At 47.5% G+C, this 20,192-nt stretch overlaps 1 protein-coding gene across 3 annotated transcripts in view; it reads right to left on the bottom strand.

Moving 5' to 3' along the window:
* CYSLTR1 (cysteinyl leukotriene receptor 1) overlaps positions 1–20,192 on the bottom strand; it is a 189,466-nt gene that overhangs the window by 41,280 nt on the left and 127,994 nt on the right. The window lies entirely within an intron of this gene.

Genomic DNA, 20,192 nt, shown 5'->3' with positions numbered 1-20,192 from the left:
CATTGAACTGCTGTACATTATTGTACATGAGCATTATTACACTTTATAGCTGGTATACATAAGTATCACCTGATTACCTTTTGATACTGTTATATTTGTATGTTTATGTAATTGCACTTTTAGGGAGTACTCATTCAATTAGGTCCATTTTTTTTCATCTAGGCGAAAAAACTGGATCTTTTTAGCTATTGTTAGGGTGAATAGGGTGAATAGGGATTTGCCCTATCCAATAGCATGGCCTTTTTTTGGCCTAGGCAAAAAATTCAGCAGGAGAAATAAAAACGTGTATTTGCAAATCCACATGTTTTCCCCCCTGCACTGAAAATGCAATTTTTGCCAATGCCCCCCCCAAAGGAGGTGAAAAGCCATTGCCAAAAATGTATTAAAAACAGGTAAAAAGAGCCTCAATTGAATAGGCGGGGGAGAATTCAATAACTCCAGGATTACTGGAGCTAATTGAATACCCCCCTAAGACTGTGATTTGGATATTCACTTCATGTAGTCATAATAAACCTGATGGGTATGGGACTCAGGGTCGACACACATTAGGTCGACACCCATAAGTTGACAGTGAGTAGGCCAACACAGGAAATGGGTCAACGCGGCCATTAGGTCGACATGAACAAGGTCGGCATGGAAAAAGGTCGACATGAGTTTTTTAATGGTTTTTTGGTGTCGTTTTCTTCATAAAGTGACAAGGAACCCCAATTAGTGCACCGTGTCCCCTTGCATGGCTCGCGAAGCAAGGTTACCGTTCCCAATTGTAGTCCACCTGGATCGTAAAGTATGAAAAAGTTAAAAAAATGAAAAAAATTGAAAAACTCATGTCAACCTTTTTCATGCCGACCTTGTTCAAGTCGACCTTATGGCAGTGTCGACCTATTTCAGGTGTTGACCTACTCAATGTTGACCTAATGTGTGTCGACCTAGAGTCCGGATACCCACTTGATAGTGTAAGCTTTCTTATAGACGTTACATAGAAGGAGAGAGAGCCATGTATGTAATAGTGATAAAACAATTTGTGATACAATAAAATTAAACCAGGTGCTGCACGCATATGGTTAATGTGTGCTAGACTGGCTTAATAATAGGTAAAATGATTATTTTCTGTTTATTCTGTTTAAGTAAAAAACATTTTAATTGTGTTCAGTTTTATACCTTGGTAAAATAATGTTGAGCTGATATCCTGACTGAACAATGTTCCAGATATTTTATGTTTTTCTGTTTTTTTCAGCGTTTATAGTGATAATCCACTGCTTTGTGTGGGAAGGAAGACGGTGAGGAAACTGCCTTCACGACGTTTGCAAACGGGATGTCTGCTAATTTCATTATGATGTCCGGAAATCATTTTATGTACTGCTCGGAAATGTTAGCCTGCTAAAAAGTATTTGTGAAATGAAAGCATGAATTTAATATGTTAATGTGTGTTTTATCTTTTAAGAAGGGAAGGGTTGAATGAAACCATTGAAATACTGGTAGGTGAAATTAATTAAAATTTTGTCCCAGTAGACATGCATTGTGCTCAATTCTGAAAGAAAAGGGACTGCCGCAATTACACACAGAACATAGGCATGCCGCATATCGGGGGTAATTCCAAATTGATCGCAGCAGGATTTTTGATAGCAATAGGGCAAAACCACGTGCACTGCAGGGGAGGCAGATATAACATGTGCAGAGAGAGTTAGATTTGGGTGTGGTGTGTTCAATCTGCAATCTAATTTGCAGTGTAAAAATAAAGCAGCCAGTATTTACCCTGCACAGAAATAAAATAACCCACCCAAATCTAACTCTTTCTGCACATGTTATATCTGCCTCCCCTGTAGTGCACATGGTTTTGTCCAATTGCTATAAAAAATCCTGCTGCGATCAACTTGGAATTACTAGAGATGAGCGCCGGAAATTTTTCGGGTTTTGTGTTTTGGTTTTGGGTTCGGTTCCGCGGCCGTGTTTTGGGTTCGACCGCGTTTTGGCAAAACCTCACCGAATTTTTTTTGTCGGATTCGGGTGTGTTTTGGATTCGGGTGTTTTTTTCAAAAAACCCTAAAAAACAGCTTAAATCATAGAATTTGGGGGTCATTTTGATCCCAAAGTATTATTAACCTCAAAAACCATAATTTAAACTCATTTTCAGTCTATTCTGAATACCTCACACCTCACAATATTATTTTTAGTCCTAAAATTTGCACCGAGGTCGCTGTGTGAGTAAGATAAGCGACCCTAGTGGCCGACACAAACACCGGGCCCATCTAGGAGTGGCACTGCAGTGTCACGCAGGATGTCCCTTCCAAAAAACCCTCCCCAAACAGCACATGACGCAAAGAAAAAAGAGGCGCAATGAGGTAGCTGTGTGAGTAAGATAAGCGACCCTAGTGGCCGACACAAACACCGGGCCCATCTAGGAGTGGCACTGCAGTGTCACGCAGGATGTCCCTTCCAAAAAACCCTCCCCAAACAGCACATGACGCAAAGAAAAAAAGAGGCGCAATGAGGTAGCTGACTGTGTGAGTAAGATAAGCGACCCTAGTGGCCGACACAAACACCGGGCCCATCTGGGAGTGGCACTGCAGTGTCACGCAGGATGGCCTTCCAAAAAACCCTCCCCAAACAGCACATGACGCAAAGAAAAAAAGAGGCGCAATGAGGTAGCTGACTGTGTGAGTAAGATAAGCGACCCTAGTGGCCGACACAAACACCGGGCCCATCTAGGAGTGGCACTGCAGTGTCACGCAGGATGGCCCTTCCAAAAAACCCTCCCCAAACAGCACATGACGCAAAGAAAAAAAGAGGCGCAATGAGGTAGCTGACTGTGTGAGTAAGATAAGCGACCCTTGTGGCCGACACAAACACCGGGACCATCTAGGAGTGGCACTGCAGTGTCACGCAGGATGGCCCTTCCAAAAAACCCTCCCCAAACAGCACATGACGCAAAGAAAAAAAGAGGCGCAATGAGGTAGCTGACTGTGTGAGTAAGATAAGCGACCCTAGTGGCCGACACAAACACCGGGCCCATCTAGGAGTGGCACTGCAGTGTCACGCAGGATGGCCCTTCCAAAAAACCCTCCCCAAACAGCACATGACGCAAAGAAAAATAAAAGAAAAAAGAGGTGCAAGATGGAATTGTCCTTGGGCCCTCCCACCCACCCTTATGTTGTATAAACAGGACATGCACACTTTAACCAACCCATCATTTCAGTGACAGGGTCTGCCACACGACTGTGACTGATATGACGGGTTGGTTTGGACCCCCCCCAAAAAAGAAGCAATTAATCTCTCCTTGCACAAACTGGCTCTACAGAGGCAAGATGTCCACCTCATCATCATCCTCCGATATATCACCGTGTACATCCCCCTCCTCACAGATTATCAATTCGTCCCCACTGGAATCCACCATCTCAGCTCCCTGTGTACTTTGTGGAGGCAATTGCTGCTGGTCAATGTCTCCGCGGAGGAATTGATTATAATTCATTTTAATGAACATCATCTTCTCCACATTTTCTGGATGTAACCTCGTACGCCGATTGCTGACAAGGTGAGCGGCGGCACTAAACACTCTTTCGGAGTACACACTTGTGGGAGGGCAACTTAGGTAGAATAAAGCCAGTTTGTGCAAGGGCCTCCAAATTGCCTCTTTTTCCTGCCAGTATAAGTACGGACTGTGTGACGTGCCTACTTGGATGCGGTCACTCATATAATCCTCCACCATTCTTTCAATGTTGAGAGAATCATATGCAGTGACAGTAGACGACATGTCCGTAATCGTTGTCAGGTCCTTCAGTCCGGACCAGATGTCAGCATCAGCAGTCGCTCCAGACTGCCCTGCATCACCGCCAGCGGGTGGGCTCGGAATTCTGAGCCTTTTCCTCGCACCCCCAGTTGCGGGAGAATGTGAAGGAGGAGATGTTGACAGGTCGCGTTCCGCTTGACTTGACAATTTTCTCACCAGCAGGTCTTTCAACCCCAGCAGACTTGTGTCTGCCGGAAAGAGAGATCCAAGGTAGGTTTTAAATCTAGGATCGAGCACGGTGGCCAAAATGTAGTGCTCTGATTTCAACAGATTGACCACCCGTGAATCCTTGTTAAGCGAATTAAGGGCTCCATCCACAAGTCCCACATGCCTAGCGGAATCGCTCCGTGTTAGCTCCTCCTTCAATGTCTCCAGCTTCTTCTGCAAAAGCCTGATGAGGGGAATGACCTGACTCAGGCTGGCAGTGTCTGAACTGACTTCACGTGTGGCAAGTTCAAAGGGCATCAGAACCTTGCACAACGTTGAAATCATTCTCCACTGCACTTGAGACAGGTGCATTCCACCTCCTATATCATGCTCAATTGTATAGGCTTGAATGGCCTTTTGCTGCTCCTCCAACCTCTGAAGCATATAGAGGGTTGAATTCCACCTCGTTACCACTTCTTGCTTCAGATGATGGCAGGGCAGGTTCAGTAGTTTTTGGTGGTGCTCCAGTCTTCTGTACGTGGTGCCTGTACGCCGAAAGTGTCCCGCAATTCTTCTGGCCACCGACAGCATCTCTTGCACGCCCCTGTCGTTTTTTTAAAAATTCTGCACCACCAAATTCAAGGTATGTGCAAAACATGGGACGTGCTGGAATTTGCCCATATTTAATGCACACACAATATTGCTGGCGTTGTCCGATGCCACAAATCCACAGGAGAGTCCAATTGGGGTAAGCCATTCTGCGATGATCTTCCTCAGTTGCCGTAAGAGGTTTTTAGCTGTGTGCGTATTCTGGAAAGCGGTGATACAAAGCGTAGCCTGCCTAGGAAAGAGTTGGCGTTTGCGAGATGCTGCTACTGGTGCCGCCGCTGCTGTTCTTGCGGCGGGAGTCCATACATCTACCCAGTGGGCTGTCACAGTCATATAGTCCTGACCCTGCCCTGCTCCACTTGTCCACATGTCCGTGGTTAAGTGGACATTGGGTACAACTGCATTTTTTAGGACACTGGTGAGTCTTTTTCTGACGTCCGTGTACATTCTCGGTATCGCCTGCCTAGAGAAGTGGAACCTAGATGGTATTTGGTAACGGGGGCACACTGCCTCAATAAATTGTCTAGTTCCCTGTGAACTAACGGCGGATACCGGACGCACGTCTAACACCAACATAGTTGTCAAGGCCTAAGTTATCCGCTTTGCAGCAGGATGACTGCTGTGATATTTCATCTTCCTCGCAAAGGACTGTTGGACAGTCAATTGCTTACTGGAAGTAGTACAAGTGGGCTTACGACTTCCCCTCTGGGATGACCATCGACTCCCAGCAGCAACAACAGCAGCGCCAGCAGCAGTAGGCGTTACACGCAAGGATGCATCGGAGGAATCCCAGGCAGGAGAGGACTCGTCAGAATTGCCAGTGACATGGCCTGCAGGACTATTGGCATTCCTGGGGAAGGAGGAAATTGACACTGAGGGAGTTGGTGGGGTGGTTTGCGTGAGCTTGGTTACAAGAGGAAGGGATTTACTGGTCAGTGGACTGCTTCCGCTGTCGCCCAAAGTTTTTGAACTTGTCACTGACTTATTATGAATGCGCTGCAGGTGACGTATAAGGGAGGATGTTCCGAGGTGGTTAACGTCCTTACCCCTACTTATTACAGCTTGACAAAGGGAACACACGGCTTGACAAATGTTGTCCGCATTTCTGGTGAAATACTTCCACACCGAAGAGCTGATTTTTTTGGTATTTTCACCAGGCATGTCAACGGCCATATTCCTCCCACGGACAACAGGTGTCTCCCCGGGTGCCTGACTTAAACAAACCACCTCACCATCAGAATCCTCCTGGTCAATTTCCTCCCCAGCGCCAGCAACACCCATATCCTCCTCATCCTGGTGTACTTCAACACTGACATCTTCAATCTGACTATCAGGAACTGGACTGCGGGTGCTCCTTCCAGCACTTGCAGGGGGCGTGCAAATGGTGGAAGGCGCATGCTCTTCACGTCCAGTGTTGGGAAGGTCAGGCATCGCAACCGACACAATTGGACTCTCCTTGTGGATTTGGGATTTCGAAGAACGCACAGTTCTTTGCGGTGCTTTTGCCAGCTTGAGTCTTTTCAGTTTTCTAGCGAGAGGCTGAGTGCTTCCATCCTCATGTGAAGCTGAACCACTAGCCATGAACATAGGCCAGGGCCTCAGCCGTTCCTTGCCACTCCGTGTGGTAAATGGCATATTGGCAAGTTTACGCTTCTCCTCCGACAATTTTATTTTAGGTTTTGGAGTCCTTTTTTTACTGATATTTGGTGTTTTGGATTTGACATGCTCTGTACTATGACATTGGGCATCGGCCTTGGCAGACGACGTTGCTGGCATTTCATCGTCTCGGCCATGACTAGTGGCAGCAGCTTCAGCACGAGGTGGTAGTGGATCTTGATCTTTCCCTAATTTTGGAACCTCAACATTTTTGTTCTCCATATTTTAATAGGCACAACTAAAAGGCACCTCAGGTAAACAATGGAGATGGATGGATACTAGTATACAATTATGGATGGACTGCCGAGTGCCGACACAGAGGTAGCTACAGCCGTGGACTATTGTACTGTACTGTGTCTGCTGCTAATATAGACTGGATGATAATGAGATGTAGTATGTATGTATAAAGAAGAAAGAAAAAAAAACCACGGGTAGGTGGTATACAATTATGGATGGACTGCCGAGTGCCGACACAGAGGTAGCTACAGCCGTGGACTACTGTACTGTGTCTGCTGCTAATATAGACTGGTTGATAAAGAGATGTAGTATGTATGTATAAAGAAGAAAGAAAAAAAAACCACGGGTAGGTGGTATACAATTATGGATGGACTGCCGAGTGCCGACACAGAGGTAGCTACAGCCGTGGACTACTGTACTGTGTCTGCTGCTAATATAGACTGGTTGATAAAGAGATGTAGTATGTATGTATAAAGAAGAAAGAAAAAAAAACCACGGGTAGGTGGTATACAATTATGGATGGACTGCCGAGTGCCGACACAGAGGTAGCTACAGCCGTGGACTACCGTACTGTGTCTGCTGCTAATATAGACTGGTTGATAATGAGATGTAGTATGTATAAAGAAGAAAGAAAAAAAAAACCACGGGTAGGTGGTATACAATTATGGACGGACTGCCGAGTGCCGACACAGAGGTAGCTACAGCCGTGGACTACCGTACTGTACTGTGTCTGCTGCTAATATAGTCTGGATGATAATGAGATGTAGTATGTATAAAGAAGAAAGAAAAAAAAACACGGGTAGGTGGTATACAATTATGGATGGACTGCCGAGTGCCGACACAGAGGTAGCTACAGCCGTGGACTACCGTACTGTGTCTGCTGCTAATATAGACTGGTTGATAATGAGATGTAGTATGTATAAAGAAGAAAGAAAAAAAAACCACGGGTAGGTGGTATACAATTATGGACGGACTGCCGAGTGCCGACACAGAGGTAGCTACAGCCGTGGACTACCGTACTGTGTCTGCTGCTAATATAGACTGGTTGATAATGAGATGTAGTATGTATAAAGAAGAAAGAAAAAAAAAAACCACGGGTAGGTGGTATACAATTATGGATGGACTGCCGAGTGCCGACACAGAGGTAGCTACAGCCGTGGACTACTGTACTGTGTCTGCTGCTAATATAGACTGGTTGATAAAGAGATGTAGTATGTATGTATAAAGAAGAAAGAAAAAAAAACCACGGGTAGGTGGTATACAATTATGGACGGACTGCCGAGTGCCGACACAGAGGTAGCTACAGCCGTGGACTACCGTACTGTACTGTGTCTGCTGCTAATATAGACTGGTTGATAAAGAGATGTAGTATGTATGTATAAAGAAGAAAGGAAAAAAAACCACGGGTAGGTGGTATACAATTATGGATGGACTGCCGAGTGCCGACACAGAGGTAGCTACAGCCGTGGACTACTGTACTGTGTCTGCTGCTAATATAGACTGGTTGATAAAGAGATGTAGTATGTATGTATAAAGAAGAAAGAAAAAAAAACCACGGGTAGGTGGTATACAATTATGGACGGACTGCCGAGTGCCGACACAGAGGTAGCTACAGCCGTGGACTACCGTACTGTACTGTGTCTGCTGCTAATATAGACTGGTTGATAAAGAGATGTAGTATGTATGTATAAAGAAGAAAGAAAAAAAAAACACGGGTAGGTGGTATACAATTATGGATGGACTGCCGAGTGCCGACACAGAGGTAGCTACAGCCGTGGACTACTGTACTGTGTCTGCTGCTAATATAGACTGGTTGATAAAGAGATGTAGTATGTATGTATAAAGAAGAAAGAAAAAAAAAACACGGGTAGGTGGTATACAATTATGGACGGACTGCCGAGTGCCGACACAGAGGTAGCTACAGCCGTGGACTACCGTACTGTACTGTGTCTGCTGCTAATATAGACTGGTTGATAAAGAGATGTAGTATGTATGTATAAAGAAGAAAGAAAAAAAAACCACGGGTAGGTGGTATACAATTATGGATGGACTGCCGAGTGCCGACACAGAGGTAGCTACAGCCGTGAACTACCGTACTGTGTCTGCTGCGACTGGATGATAAATAATGATATAAATAATATATATATATCACTACTGCAGCCGGACAGGTATATATTATATAATGACGGACCTGCTGGACACTGTCTGTCAGCAGAATGAGTTTTTTATAGAATAAAAAAAAAAACACCACACAAGTCACACGACGAGTGTTTAACTTTTTCAGGCAATCACAATATAGTATACTACTAACTATACTGGTGGTCAGTGTGGTCAGGTCACTGGTCAGTCACACTGGCAGTGGCACTCCTGCAGCAAAAGTGTGCACTGTTTAATTTTAATAATATGTACTCCTGGCTCCTGCTATAACCTATAACTGGCACTGCTCCCCAGTCTCCCCCACAATTATAAGCTGTGTGAGCACAGTCAGATATATACATAGATGATGCAGCACACTGGGCTGAGCAGTGCACACAGATATGGTATGTGACTGAGTCACTGTGTATCGTTTTTTTCAGGCAGAGAACGGATTATATTAAATAAAACTGCACTGTCTGGTGGTCACTGTGGTCAGTCACTACTAAACTCTGCACTCTCTACAGTACTCCTAAGCTCCAGTAAATCAAGTGTCTCTGTCTCAAATCAATCTCACTCTCTCTCTTCTAATCTAAATGGAGAGGACGCCAGCCACGTCCTCTCCCTATCAATCTCAATGCACGTGTGAAAATGGCGGCGACGCGCGGCTCCTTATATAGAATCCGAGTCTCGCGAGAATCCGACAGCGTCATGATGACGTTCGGGCGCGCTCGGGTTAACCGAGCAAGGCGGGAAGATCCGAGTCGCTCGGACCCGTGAAAAAAAACATGAAGTTCGGGCGGGTTCGGATTCCGAGGAACCGAACCCGCTCATCTCTAGGAATTACCCCCATCATTTTAATCAGCAGAAGCAGCATATGCTGATTAAAATGATAAAAAAAGATGATAAAATCTCCTATATAATAGCCCAGATCTGTGACTTTGTGATTCATTTGCTAACGCTGGGCGGAGTCACAACACTGGGCGGAGTTAGTCAAATGAGTCACAGATCTGGCCAAATCTACAGGAGACTAGGAGCAGAAACAGATAGTATGGGCATGGCACAGGCAGGGGTGCATACCTCCCAGCTTTCTGCAAGAGCTTTCTTCAGGCAGAAGGAGGGACACACACTCGGCGAAAAGGGGGCGTGGCTTCACGGGAGGGCACCCGTTTTCGTCAGTGAGGGGGCATGCCCAGCACTCTGTGAGCTGCTGGCATGCCCCCAGGGGCTGATTATGAGTCCGGGGGGCCCAGGGCACTTGAGACAGGGGAGCCCTATCTCATTGCTGTGCCTGCTGTGGGTTGGGGGCGTGGCCTAATCGCGGGACGCGCGGCCACGCCCCCTTATGCAAATTCTGATTTTTCTTTTTCTTTTTTTAATGGGATTTTGGCCCCTCAGCTAGGGCTAAATCCAGAGGAGGTGGTCGCTCCCCCCTACACACCCGCACAGGCAGAAGAAAGCAGGGAGACTGCTGCCTCCCTGTAACACCACAGACCTGCCAATACGCAGCAGCGTGTGCTGACTGTAGCACAATGCTGCCGTTGTTGCTGGCAGGGGGGGGGGGGAGAGCTTCTGAGCTGGGACAGAGCTACTCCAGCCGGGGGGCCCCCTAAAACTGTGGGGCCAACGCAACGGTACGTACCCCCTGCCCCCCCCTTAATCCGGCTCTGCTGCTGGAACCCCCCCTTAATCCGTACCCCCTGATGCCCCCTCTCCCTCTGTCTCCACTATTCGCTGCTCTGCTAAGCAGAACAGCGAGTACAGGAGCTTTCCAACTGCCCCCCCCACCGCGGGACACTGCGACCCGCGGGTGGGACAGCGGGACAGACCCCAAAAAATGGGACTGTCCCGCGAAAATCGGGACATTTGGGAGGTATGGGGGTGTGTGAGGGGTATGTCATACAGACAGACGGGCACCGGCTCACTGTGTGCTTGACCCCCCACATCGGCATACTCAGCAGGGTCTCTCTGGTGCGGAGGAGCGTCACTTTCTGGCACACTCCACGCTTCTTAGCTGCAGTTTTGTGGGGCACCTGCCGCTGTGCAGGTTCCGTACTGCCTCTGTTATCTCCAGCCCCGGCAACCCCACCGCTAGCTGCAGCGCTGCCACCCGCTGTGAGGTGCACCCAGCTCATTCACACACTTTAGCTGGCGGGTAGCGCTGCAGAAATCCGAGCTGCTTGCAGGCTCCGACCCACTCCTCCCTCCAGCCGCAGCGTCTCCTGGGAGCTAACCAGTCACTCCCAGTCTCCCCTTACCACAGTGCCCGGCAGCCGTGAGGTCCGCGCCACGTGCATGCTATGACTCCCTCCTCCCTCCAGCTGCAGCATCTCCTGGGGGCTAACCAGTCATTTCCAGTCTCACCTTACCACAGTGCCCTGCAGCTGCGCGAGGTCTGCGGTGTGTGACTGAGGAGGGGGGGGGGGATGCGGACGGGCAGAGGAAGCAGGACTCCAGCCTGAGAGAGTCAGCCATGCCAAGTCTCCAGCAGCAGCAGATCCCAACAGGTTGGAGTGGAACAGCAGCAGCCAGCAGCAGTGACTCCGGTAAGACACATCTGTATGTCACCACTGTTTTGTCCCTAATACCAATCTCTCCCGTGCCCTGTGTTCTGTCATGTCCCTGTCACCCCTGGCCTTGCCCTGCCACCCTTATCCTGGCCCTTTCACCCTTATCCTGGCCCTGTCACCCTTATGCTGGCCCTGTTACCCCTATCCTGGCCCTGTCACCCCTGTGCTTGCCCTGTCAACCCTATACTGGCCCCGTCACCCCTGTCCTGGTCCTGCCGCCCCTACCCTGGCCCTGTCACCCCTATCCTGTCCCTGTAATTTCTGTCCTGGCCCCGTCGCCCCTGTCCTGGCCCCGTCACCCCTGTCCTGGCACCGTCACCCCTGTTCTGACCCTGTCACCCCTGTCCTGGCCCCGTCAACCCTGTTCTGACCCTGTCACCCCTGTCCTGGCCCTGTTACTGCATACCCTCCAACTACCTTTTATGGCATGTACAGTACCCGCAGCGCCTCCAGACCTCTCCCCAATGCACCACACCTCCGCACCTTCCCCTCCACCACATGCGGCACTCCACCCCTCCCCCACATGCTGTGCCTCCAGACCCCCTACACCACCCGCGGCTACCACTCCTCCGCCCCTTCACCACCCACAGCACCTCCAGGCCCCCTCCACCATTCACCCCCCTTATATGTCTCCCCACACACCTGCCCCCCTCCACCTGCAGCATCTGGAGACACCCTCCTCCATCCGCGGTCCCCCCCTCTCCCACCCCTCCCCCACCAATGGCACCCCCGCACCTGCCCCTCCACCACCTGCAGCACCTCCGGACCTCCTTTCCCATCCGCCGCACCACCCGTACCTGCCCCTACCCTACCCATGGTGCCTGCGGTCCCCTACCCCACCCCCGGCACTCCCGTCCCTTCCCATCCCACAGCACCTCCGGAACCCTTCACCCATCCACAACATCCCCACATCTGCCCCTCTCCCACCCGTGGCACCCCTGCCCCTCCCCCACCTGCAGTGCCTCCGGACCCCTCCCCCATCTGCATCCTCCACTCCTCTGCCCCTCCCCCACCCGCAGCACCTCCCGAACCTTCCCCATCCGGGCCCCACCCCCACTTCTGCCCCCCCTCCACCCGCAGCATCTACAGATACCATCCGCAGTCCTCCCCGCACCCGCTACATTCTGTACATCGTGCCCTGCAGGTGCTGTTCACGCCGTCGCAAGGGGCTGCGCCTCCTTCACCATCGCACGCCCTTTCATTGTGCAATATTTAACCACTAACAAAGGAAAGCAGGTAATACTCCATATAATACAAATATTAAACCCCAGAAAGGCATGCAAGGGTTAAGGGGGCGTAGCCCCTTGCGACGGTGTGAAGAGCGCCCGTAGGGCGCGATGAAGCACCTAGTTATAAAATAAATGCAAAAAAAAAAAAAGACACCCGGCGCTACAGAGTACCGCCACGGCATAGAGCGACTTCAAGGGCTGTTTATCGTGACTGCAGCAGGAATGTAAGTGGACACATCTGTATCAGAGCATCTCCCCCATGAGATTCCCATTCATTCTTGTATAACATATGACACCTGACTCTATTGAAAACTATTTTTTATTGCGGGAAGGAGGAGGTGTAGAACTCTTGTTTAAACACATAAAGCCAAGAATATCACAAAGCATTACAACACAGCCATTAATCTGATCAGAAATTACCAAGCTGTTTTTGACGGAAGCAACAAGATTAACTCAGATATGTCACAAGATGTCACTGATTCTTCACCCAATACACAGCCGCCCTAGGGGCCTGGTTGACAGCGCTTAACACCATCTGTGATGGGGCGATGGGGAAGTGTTACACAATAGAAGCAATGACAAAAGGTTGCCAGGGTAGCAGTGCATTTATTATTTAAGCAATGAGAGTAACTTTTCCTAAGAACAGCAAACATAACCTGTTAGACAATCTTTAATTGATGTTCATCGGAGTGTATGCTAGATTCGTGTCACGGAATTATGTGCAAATATTTAGCTTAGCATACATAAAATATAATGCAGCATACTGTATATACATAATTAAAAATATGTCAAGTAATCAATGTCGGGAATATATGAGCTCTTATTTATAGAAAGGGTAAATTCAATCCTTTCTAGCAAGAAAAGATCATCTACTACCTTAATGCGCTATCCAACACAATACAAGTACAAGTAAAAATGGGGGGCAGATGGAATCAAGCAGACTAGAACCTGGATGGTGGTGAGTTCCGGACCTACACACTCCCAGGAACTGAACCCCCAAGAAAACAGGTGTCCTTCAGTTAAAACCAGGTTTTTACTTGTACCTTTAACACACATGACATTGGCCCTCATTCCGAGTTGATCGTTCGCAAGGCGATTTTAGCAGAGTTGCTCACGCTAAGCCGCCGCCTACTGGGAGTGTATCTTAGCATCTTAAAATTGCGAACGATGTATTCGCAATATTGCGATTACAAACTACTTAGCAGTTTCAGAGTAGCTCCACACTTACTCGGCATCTGCGATCAGTTCAGTGCTTGTCGTTCCTGGTTTGACGTCACAAACACACCCAGCGTTCGCCCAGACACTCCTCCGTTTCCCCGGCCACTCCTGCGTTTTTTCAGGAAACGGTAGCGTTTTTTCCCGCACGCCCATAAAACGGCCTGTTTCCGCCCAGTAACACCCATTTCCTGTCAATCACACTACGATCGCCGGAGCGATGAAAAAGCAGTGAGTAAAAATACTATCTCCATTGTAAAATTACTTGGCGCAGTCGCAGTGCGAATATTGCGCATGCGTACTAAGCGGAATTTCACTGCGATGCGTTGAAAAATACAGAGCGAACGACTCGGAATGAGGGCCTTTGTGTTTTGTTTTTTAATAATAAATACCCATCAACATTTTTTGAAGTCCCCCTTTTTTTGACCTTCACTTGGGGTTTGGCCCCTGGTTTTATCTTTTGGGAGGACGCCACGAACTAATCAGGAGGAGACCACCAGTGAAAGATCATCTACTGGCTCGGGACCTCCAACCATCCACTAAGGAGAAACAACTGAAAGATACCTTTATGAGCATCATTTATTCTTCCCAAACGTGAGTCGGGTACGCTTTATTAAGAGATATCCTTCATGTTCTTTTTTTTTTACGGCCTTACTGATCCGTTAAAAGATACCTTTATATGGGGATTCATATACGCACCTATGTAAGTTGGGTACGTTTGAGAATCCTCTATCTGCTATCATAGCTTCCAGTTATCACTACAACTGATTTTCATGATATTTGCTGAAACCTACTACACTATCAGTATTTCTACTGTTTATATTTCCGGGTCCATACGGGAAATCGAACACTGATATGAAGAGGTTCCATCTCAAGGACATCTAATAAAAATTTCTACTGGAGAAAGAAACCTTTATGAGCTTTGAACAGCCTACATCTACGTGAGTACAGTGTGTACCCCGTGAAAACCTTCCCCCCCTTTTTCTGCTTTCAAGAATATTCCACTTGACATTTTCATCATATTGAACTATACACTACCAGGACTGTAGAAATATCATTTTGGGAACACCTCGTGATCCACCATTTGTGACATTGTAGTCTTGCTGTATGTTATGTATTGTGTTGGATAGCGCATTAAGGTAGTAGATAATCTTTTCTTGCATCTATTGTATTGGAGATTGTGTGACATCTCCCTCTACAGACCCATTGCAGCAATCCAGAGGGCGCGGTAGGATTTCATCCACTTTGTTTGTATCATCAATCCTTTCTATGCTGGTGAGGATGATACATGGACAACAAACATCTGTTCTCTAGTGACACAGCCACAGCAGGTGACTGGCCTGGTGGGGTCCCCTGGAAGTCATTCGTAAGCAGCGAATCGCATACCTCCCAACTTTTAGTGAAGAGAATCTCTACCCAGGAAGAGGGCATGGCCATGGATGGGAGGGTGTGGCCTCTACAGAATGGCACGTGGCCTCACGGCTTGAAACCGATTTTCTGAATTTTGGAGGGCGTGCCCAGTACTTTCCGAGCAGCTGGGCAGCCCCCGACTCATCTCCCGGCACTGAATAGATACCATGCATGTGCACATGGCATCTATTCAGAGATCACATGGTGGTTTGTGGAGCAAAACAACGGGTGATCAAAGGATCCCCCAACTGCCCCCCCCTGCCCACAGGACACTGCGGATGGGACAGCATCCGAATATCAGAACTATCCCACTGAAATCGGGACATTTGGGAGGTATGGAATCGTGATGTGGGAGATGGGAGATAAGGATGGGGCTACTGTGACATTCGGATAGTGCCAACATAAAGGGAGTGGCACCGGTAGTGACGTGATGTGTGGGAGGAGGGTCACACAATGTTTTGCCTTTGAGCAACTTGGCCCCAAAACCTGCCCCTGTCTAAAGCAGCGCTATCAGGTAGAATGGTAAAGTAACTTTACCCAAGGCACTTTTCACAAGTGCTCCAGGGATTGCAACCAACTGTGGTTCATCTCATATCCCAAGCTGGAAATGTCCAAGTGACGCTATGGGGCCGTGTGAAGTCATAGACCACTGCTGCAAGAGGTGAGCTTAAACAGTTTGTTACACTAGGTGATATTACAGCTGTAAGAGGAACATTTATTAGTAGATTTTACACCAGATAATTATAATTTCTTATTGTTGCTTTGGCATTGCAGTAACAAATTAAGGTTTGCCTGGTTTGTATAAGACAACTCAACCAGGGACACATCCCTGCAATGAGTCAAAGTAAAATGATCATCTTTTTTTAACATAGTAAATCTGACTACTAACATGACAAGACAGTGGCGCCTGCCCACCAATATTGCTCTATACCAGGCATGTCCAAACTGCGGCCCTCCAGCTGTTGTGAAACTACATATCCCAGCATGCCCTGACACAGTTTTGCTGTCAGAGAATATTAAAGCTGTGTCAGGGCATGCTGGGATGTGTAGTTTCTCAACAGCTGGAGGGCCGCAGTTTGGACATGCCTGCTCTATACCATAGAGCACAGGTTCTCAAACTCGGTCCTCAGGACCCCACACGGTGCATGTTTTGCAGGTATCCTCACAGAATCACAAGTGACATAATTAGCTCCACCTGTGGACCTTTTAAAATGTGTCAGTGAGTAATTAATACACCTGTGCGCTTGCTGGTTTATTAGCAAAACATGCACTGTGTGGGGTCCTGAGGACCGAGTTTGAAAACCACTGCCATAGAGAATGGGGAGCAGAAATAGAAACACCAGGACGGGAGGGGGTAAAAAAAATAGTACCAGCCAATCAGCTTCTAACTAGAGATGAGCGGGTTCGGTTCCTCGGAATCCGAACCCGCCCGAACTTCATGTTTTTTTTCACGGGTCCGAGCGACTCGGATCTTCCCGCCTTGCTCGGTTAACCCGAGCGCGCCCGAACGTCATCATGACGCTGTCGGATTCTCGCGAGGCTCGGATTCTATCGCGAGACTCGGATTCTATATAAGGAGCCGCGCGTCGCCGCCATTTTCACTCGTGCATTGAGATTGATAGGGAGAGGACGTGTCTGGCGTCCTCTCCATTAGAATAGAGATAGATTAGATAGAGAGAGAGAGATTGTGCAGAGTCGCAGACAGAGTTAGTTTACCACAGTCAGTGACCAGTGCAGTTGCTAGTTAACTTTTATTTAATATAATATATCCGTTCACTTCTCTCTGCTATATCCGTTCTCTGCCTGAAAAAAAAAACGATACACAGCACAGTCAGTCACACAGTGTGACTCAGTCTGTGTGCACTCAGCTCAGCCCAGTGTGCTGCACAGTCATCAATGTATAAATTAAAAGCTTATAATTAATTGTGGGGGAGACTGGGGAGCACTGCAGGTTGTTAGCAGGAGCCAGGAGTACAATTATATTAATTAACAGTGCACACTTTTGCTGCAGGAGTGCCAGTCAGTGCCAGTCAGTGCCTGACCACCAGTATAGTATTGTTGTATACTACTAATATCTCTTTAAATATCAACCAGTCTATATTAGCAGCAGACACAGTACAGTGCGGTAGTTCACGGCTGTGGCTACCTCTGTGTCGGCACACGGCAGGCAGTCCGTCCGACCAGAATTGTATTATTTATTATTATATACCTACCACCTAACCGTGGTTTTTTTTTCATTCTTTATACCGTCATAGTGTCATCCTAATTGTTACGAGTATACTACTATCTCTTTATCAACCAGTGTACAGTGCGGTAGTTCACGGCTGTGGCTACCTCTGTGTCGGCACACGGCAGGCAGTCCGTCCGACCAGAATTGTATTATTTATTATTATATACCTAACCACCTAACCGTGGTTTTTTTTTCATTCTTTATACCGTCATAGTGTCATCCTAATTGTTACGAGTATACTACTATCTCTTTATCAACCAGTGTACAGTGCGGTAGTTCACGGCTGTGGCTACCTCTGTGTCGGCACACGGCAGGCAGTCCGTCCGACCAGAATTGTATTATTTATTATTATATACCTACCACCTAACCGTGGTTTTTTTTTTCATTCTTTATACCGTCATAGTGTCATCCTAATTGTTACGAGTATACTACTATCTCTTTATCAACCAGTGTACAGTGCGGTAGTTCACGGCTGTGGCTACCTCTGTGTCGGCACACGGCAGGCAGTCCGTCCGACCAGAATTGTATTATTTATTATTATATACCTACCACCTAACCGTGTTTTTTTTTTTCATTCTTTATACCGTCATAGTGTCATCCTAATTGTTACGAGTATACTACTATCTCTTTATCAACCAGTGTACAGTGCGGTAGTTCACGGCTGTGGCTACCTCTGTGTCGGCACACGGCAGGCAGTCCGTCCGACCAGAATTGTATTATTTATTATTATATACCTACCACCTAACCGTGGTTTTTTTTTCATTCTTTATACCGTCATAGTGTCATCCTAATTGTTACGAGTATACTACTATCTCTTTATCAACCAGTGTACAGTGCGGTAGTTCACGGCTGTGGCTACCTCTGTGTCGGCACACGGCAGGCAGTCCGTCCGACCAGAATTGTATTATTTATTATTATATACCTACCACCTAACCGTGGTTTTTTTTTCATTCTTTATACCGTCATAGTGTCATCCTAATTGTTACGAGTATACTACTATCTCTTTATCAACCAGTGTACAGTGCGGTAGTTCACGGCTGTGGCTACCTCTGTGTCGGCACACGGCAGGCAGTCCGTCCGACCAGAATTGTATTATTTATTATTATATACCTACCACCTAACCGTGGTTTTTTTTTCATTCTTTATACCGTCATAGTGTCATCCTAATTGTTACGAGTATACTACTATCTCTTTATCAACCAGTGTACAGTGCGGTAGTTCACGGCTGTGGCTACCTCTGTGTCGGCACACGGCAGGCAGTCCGTCCGACCAGAATTGTATTATTTATTATTATATACCTACCACCTAACCGTGGTTTTTTTTTTCATTCTTTATACCGTCATAGTGTCATCCTAATTGTTACGAGTATACTACTATCTCTTTATCAACCAGTGTACAGTGCGGTAGTTCACGGCTGTGGCTACCTCTGTGTCGGCACACGGCAGGCAGTCCGTCCGACCAGAATTGTATTATTTATTATTATATACCTACCACCTAACCGTGGTTTTTTTTTCATTCTTTATACCGTCATAGTGTCATCCTAATTGTTACGAGTATACTACTATCTCTTTATCAACCAGTGTACAGTGCGGTAGTTCACGGCTGTGGCTACCTCTGTGTCGGCAGTCGGCAGGCAGTCCGTCCATCCATAATTGTATTATTATTATAATATATACCACCTAACCGTGGTTTTTTTATACCACCTAACCGTGGCAGTCCGTCCATAATTGTATACTAGTATCCAATCCATCCATCTCCATTGTTTACCTGAGGTGCCTTTTAGTTCTGCCTATAAAATATGGAGAACAAAAAAGTTGAGGTTCCAAAATTAGGGAAAGATCAAGATCCACTTCCACCTCGTGCTGAAGCTGCTGCCACTAGTCATGGCCGAGACGATGAAATGCCAGCAACGTCGTCTGCCAAGGCCGATGCCCAATGTCATAGTACAGAGCATGTCAAATCCAAAACACCAAATATCAGAAAAAAAAGGACTCCAAAACCTAAAATAAAATTGTCGGAGGAGAAGCGTAAACTTGCCAATATGCCATTTACCACACGGAGTGGCAAGGAACGGCTGAGGCCCTGGCCTATGTTCATGGCTAGTGGTTCAGCTTCACATGAGGATGGAAGCACTCAGCCTCTCGCTAGAAAACTGAAAAGACTCAAGCTGGCAAAAGCACCGCAAAGAACTGTGCGTTCTTTGAAATCCCAAATCCACAAGGAGAGTCCAATTGTGTCGTTTGCGATGCCTGACCTTCCCAACACTGGACGTGAAGAGCATGCGCCTTCCACTATTTGCATGCCCCCTGCAAGTGCTGGAAGGAGCACCCGCAGTCCAGTTCCTGATAGTCAGATTGAAGATGTCAGTGTTGAAGTACACCAGGATGAGGAGGATATGGGTGTTGCTGGCGCTGGGGAGGAAATTGACCAGGAGGATTCTGATGGTGAGGTGGTTTGTTTAAGTCAGGCACCCGGGGAGACACCTGTTGTCCGTGGGAGGAATATGGCCGTTGACATGCCAGGTGAAAATACCAAAAAAATCAGCTCTTCGGTGTGGAGGTATTTCACCAGAAATGCGGACAACAGGTGTCAAGCCGTGTGTTCCCTTTGTCAAGCTGTAATAAGTAGGGGTAAGGACGTTAACCACCTCGGAACATCCTCCCTTATACGTCACCTGCAGCGCATTCATAATAAGTCAGTGACAAGTTCAAAAACTTTGGGTGACAGCGGAAGCAGTCCACTGACCAGTAAATCCCTTCCTCTTGTAACCAAGCTCACGCAAACCACCCCACCAACTCCCTCAGTGTCAATTTCCTCCTTCCCCAGGAATGCCAATAGTCCTGCAGGCCATGTCACTGGCAAGTCTGACGAGTCCTCTCCTGCCTGGGATTCCTCCGATGCATCCTTGCGTGTAACGCCTACTGCTGCTGGCGCTGCTGTTGTTGCCGCTGGGAGTCGATGGTCATCCCAGA

Source organism: Pseudophryne corroboree, chromosome 8 (genome assembly GCF_028390025.1).
Source record: "Pseudophryne corroboree isolate aPseCor3 chromosome 8, aPseCor3.hap2, whole genome shotgun sequence".
Lineage (NCBI taxonomy): Eukaryota > Metazoa > Chordata > Amphibia > Anura > Myobatrachidae > Pseudophryne > Pseudophryne corroboree.
The sequence above is the reverse complement of the archived record's forward strand: the minus strand, read 5'-3'. Positions and strand labels throughout refer to the sequence as shown.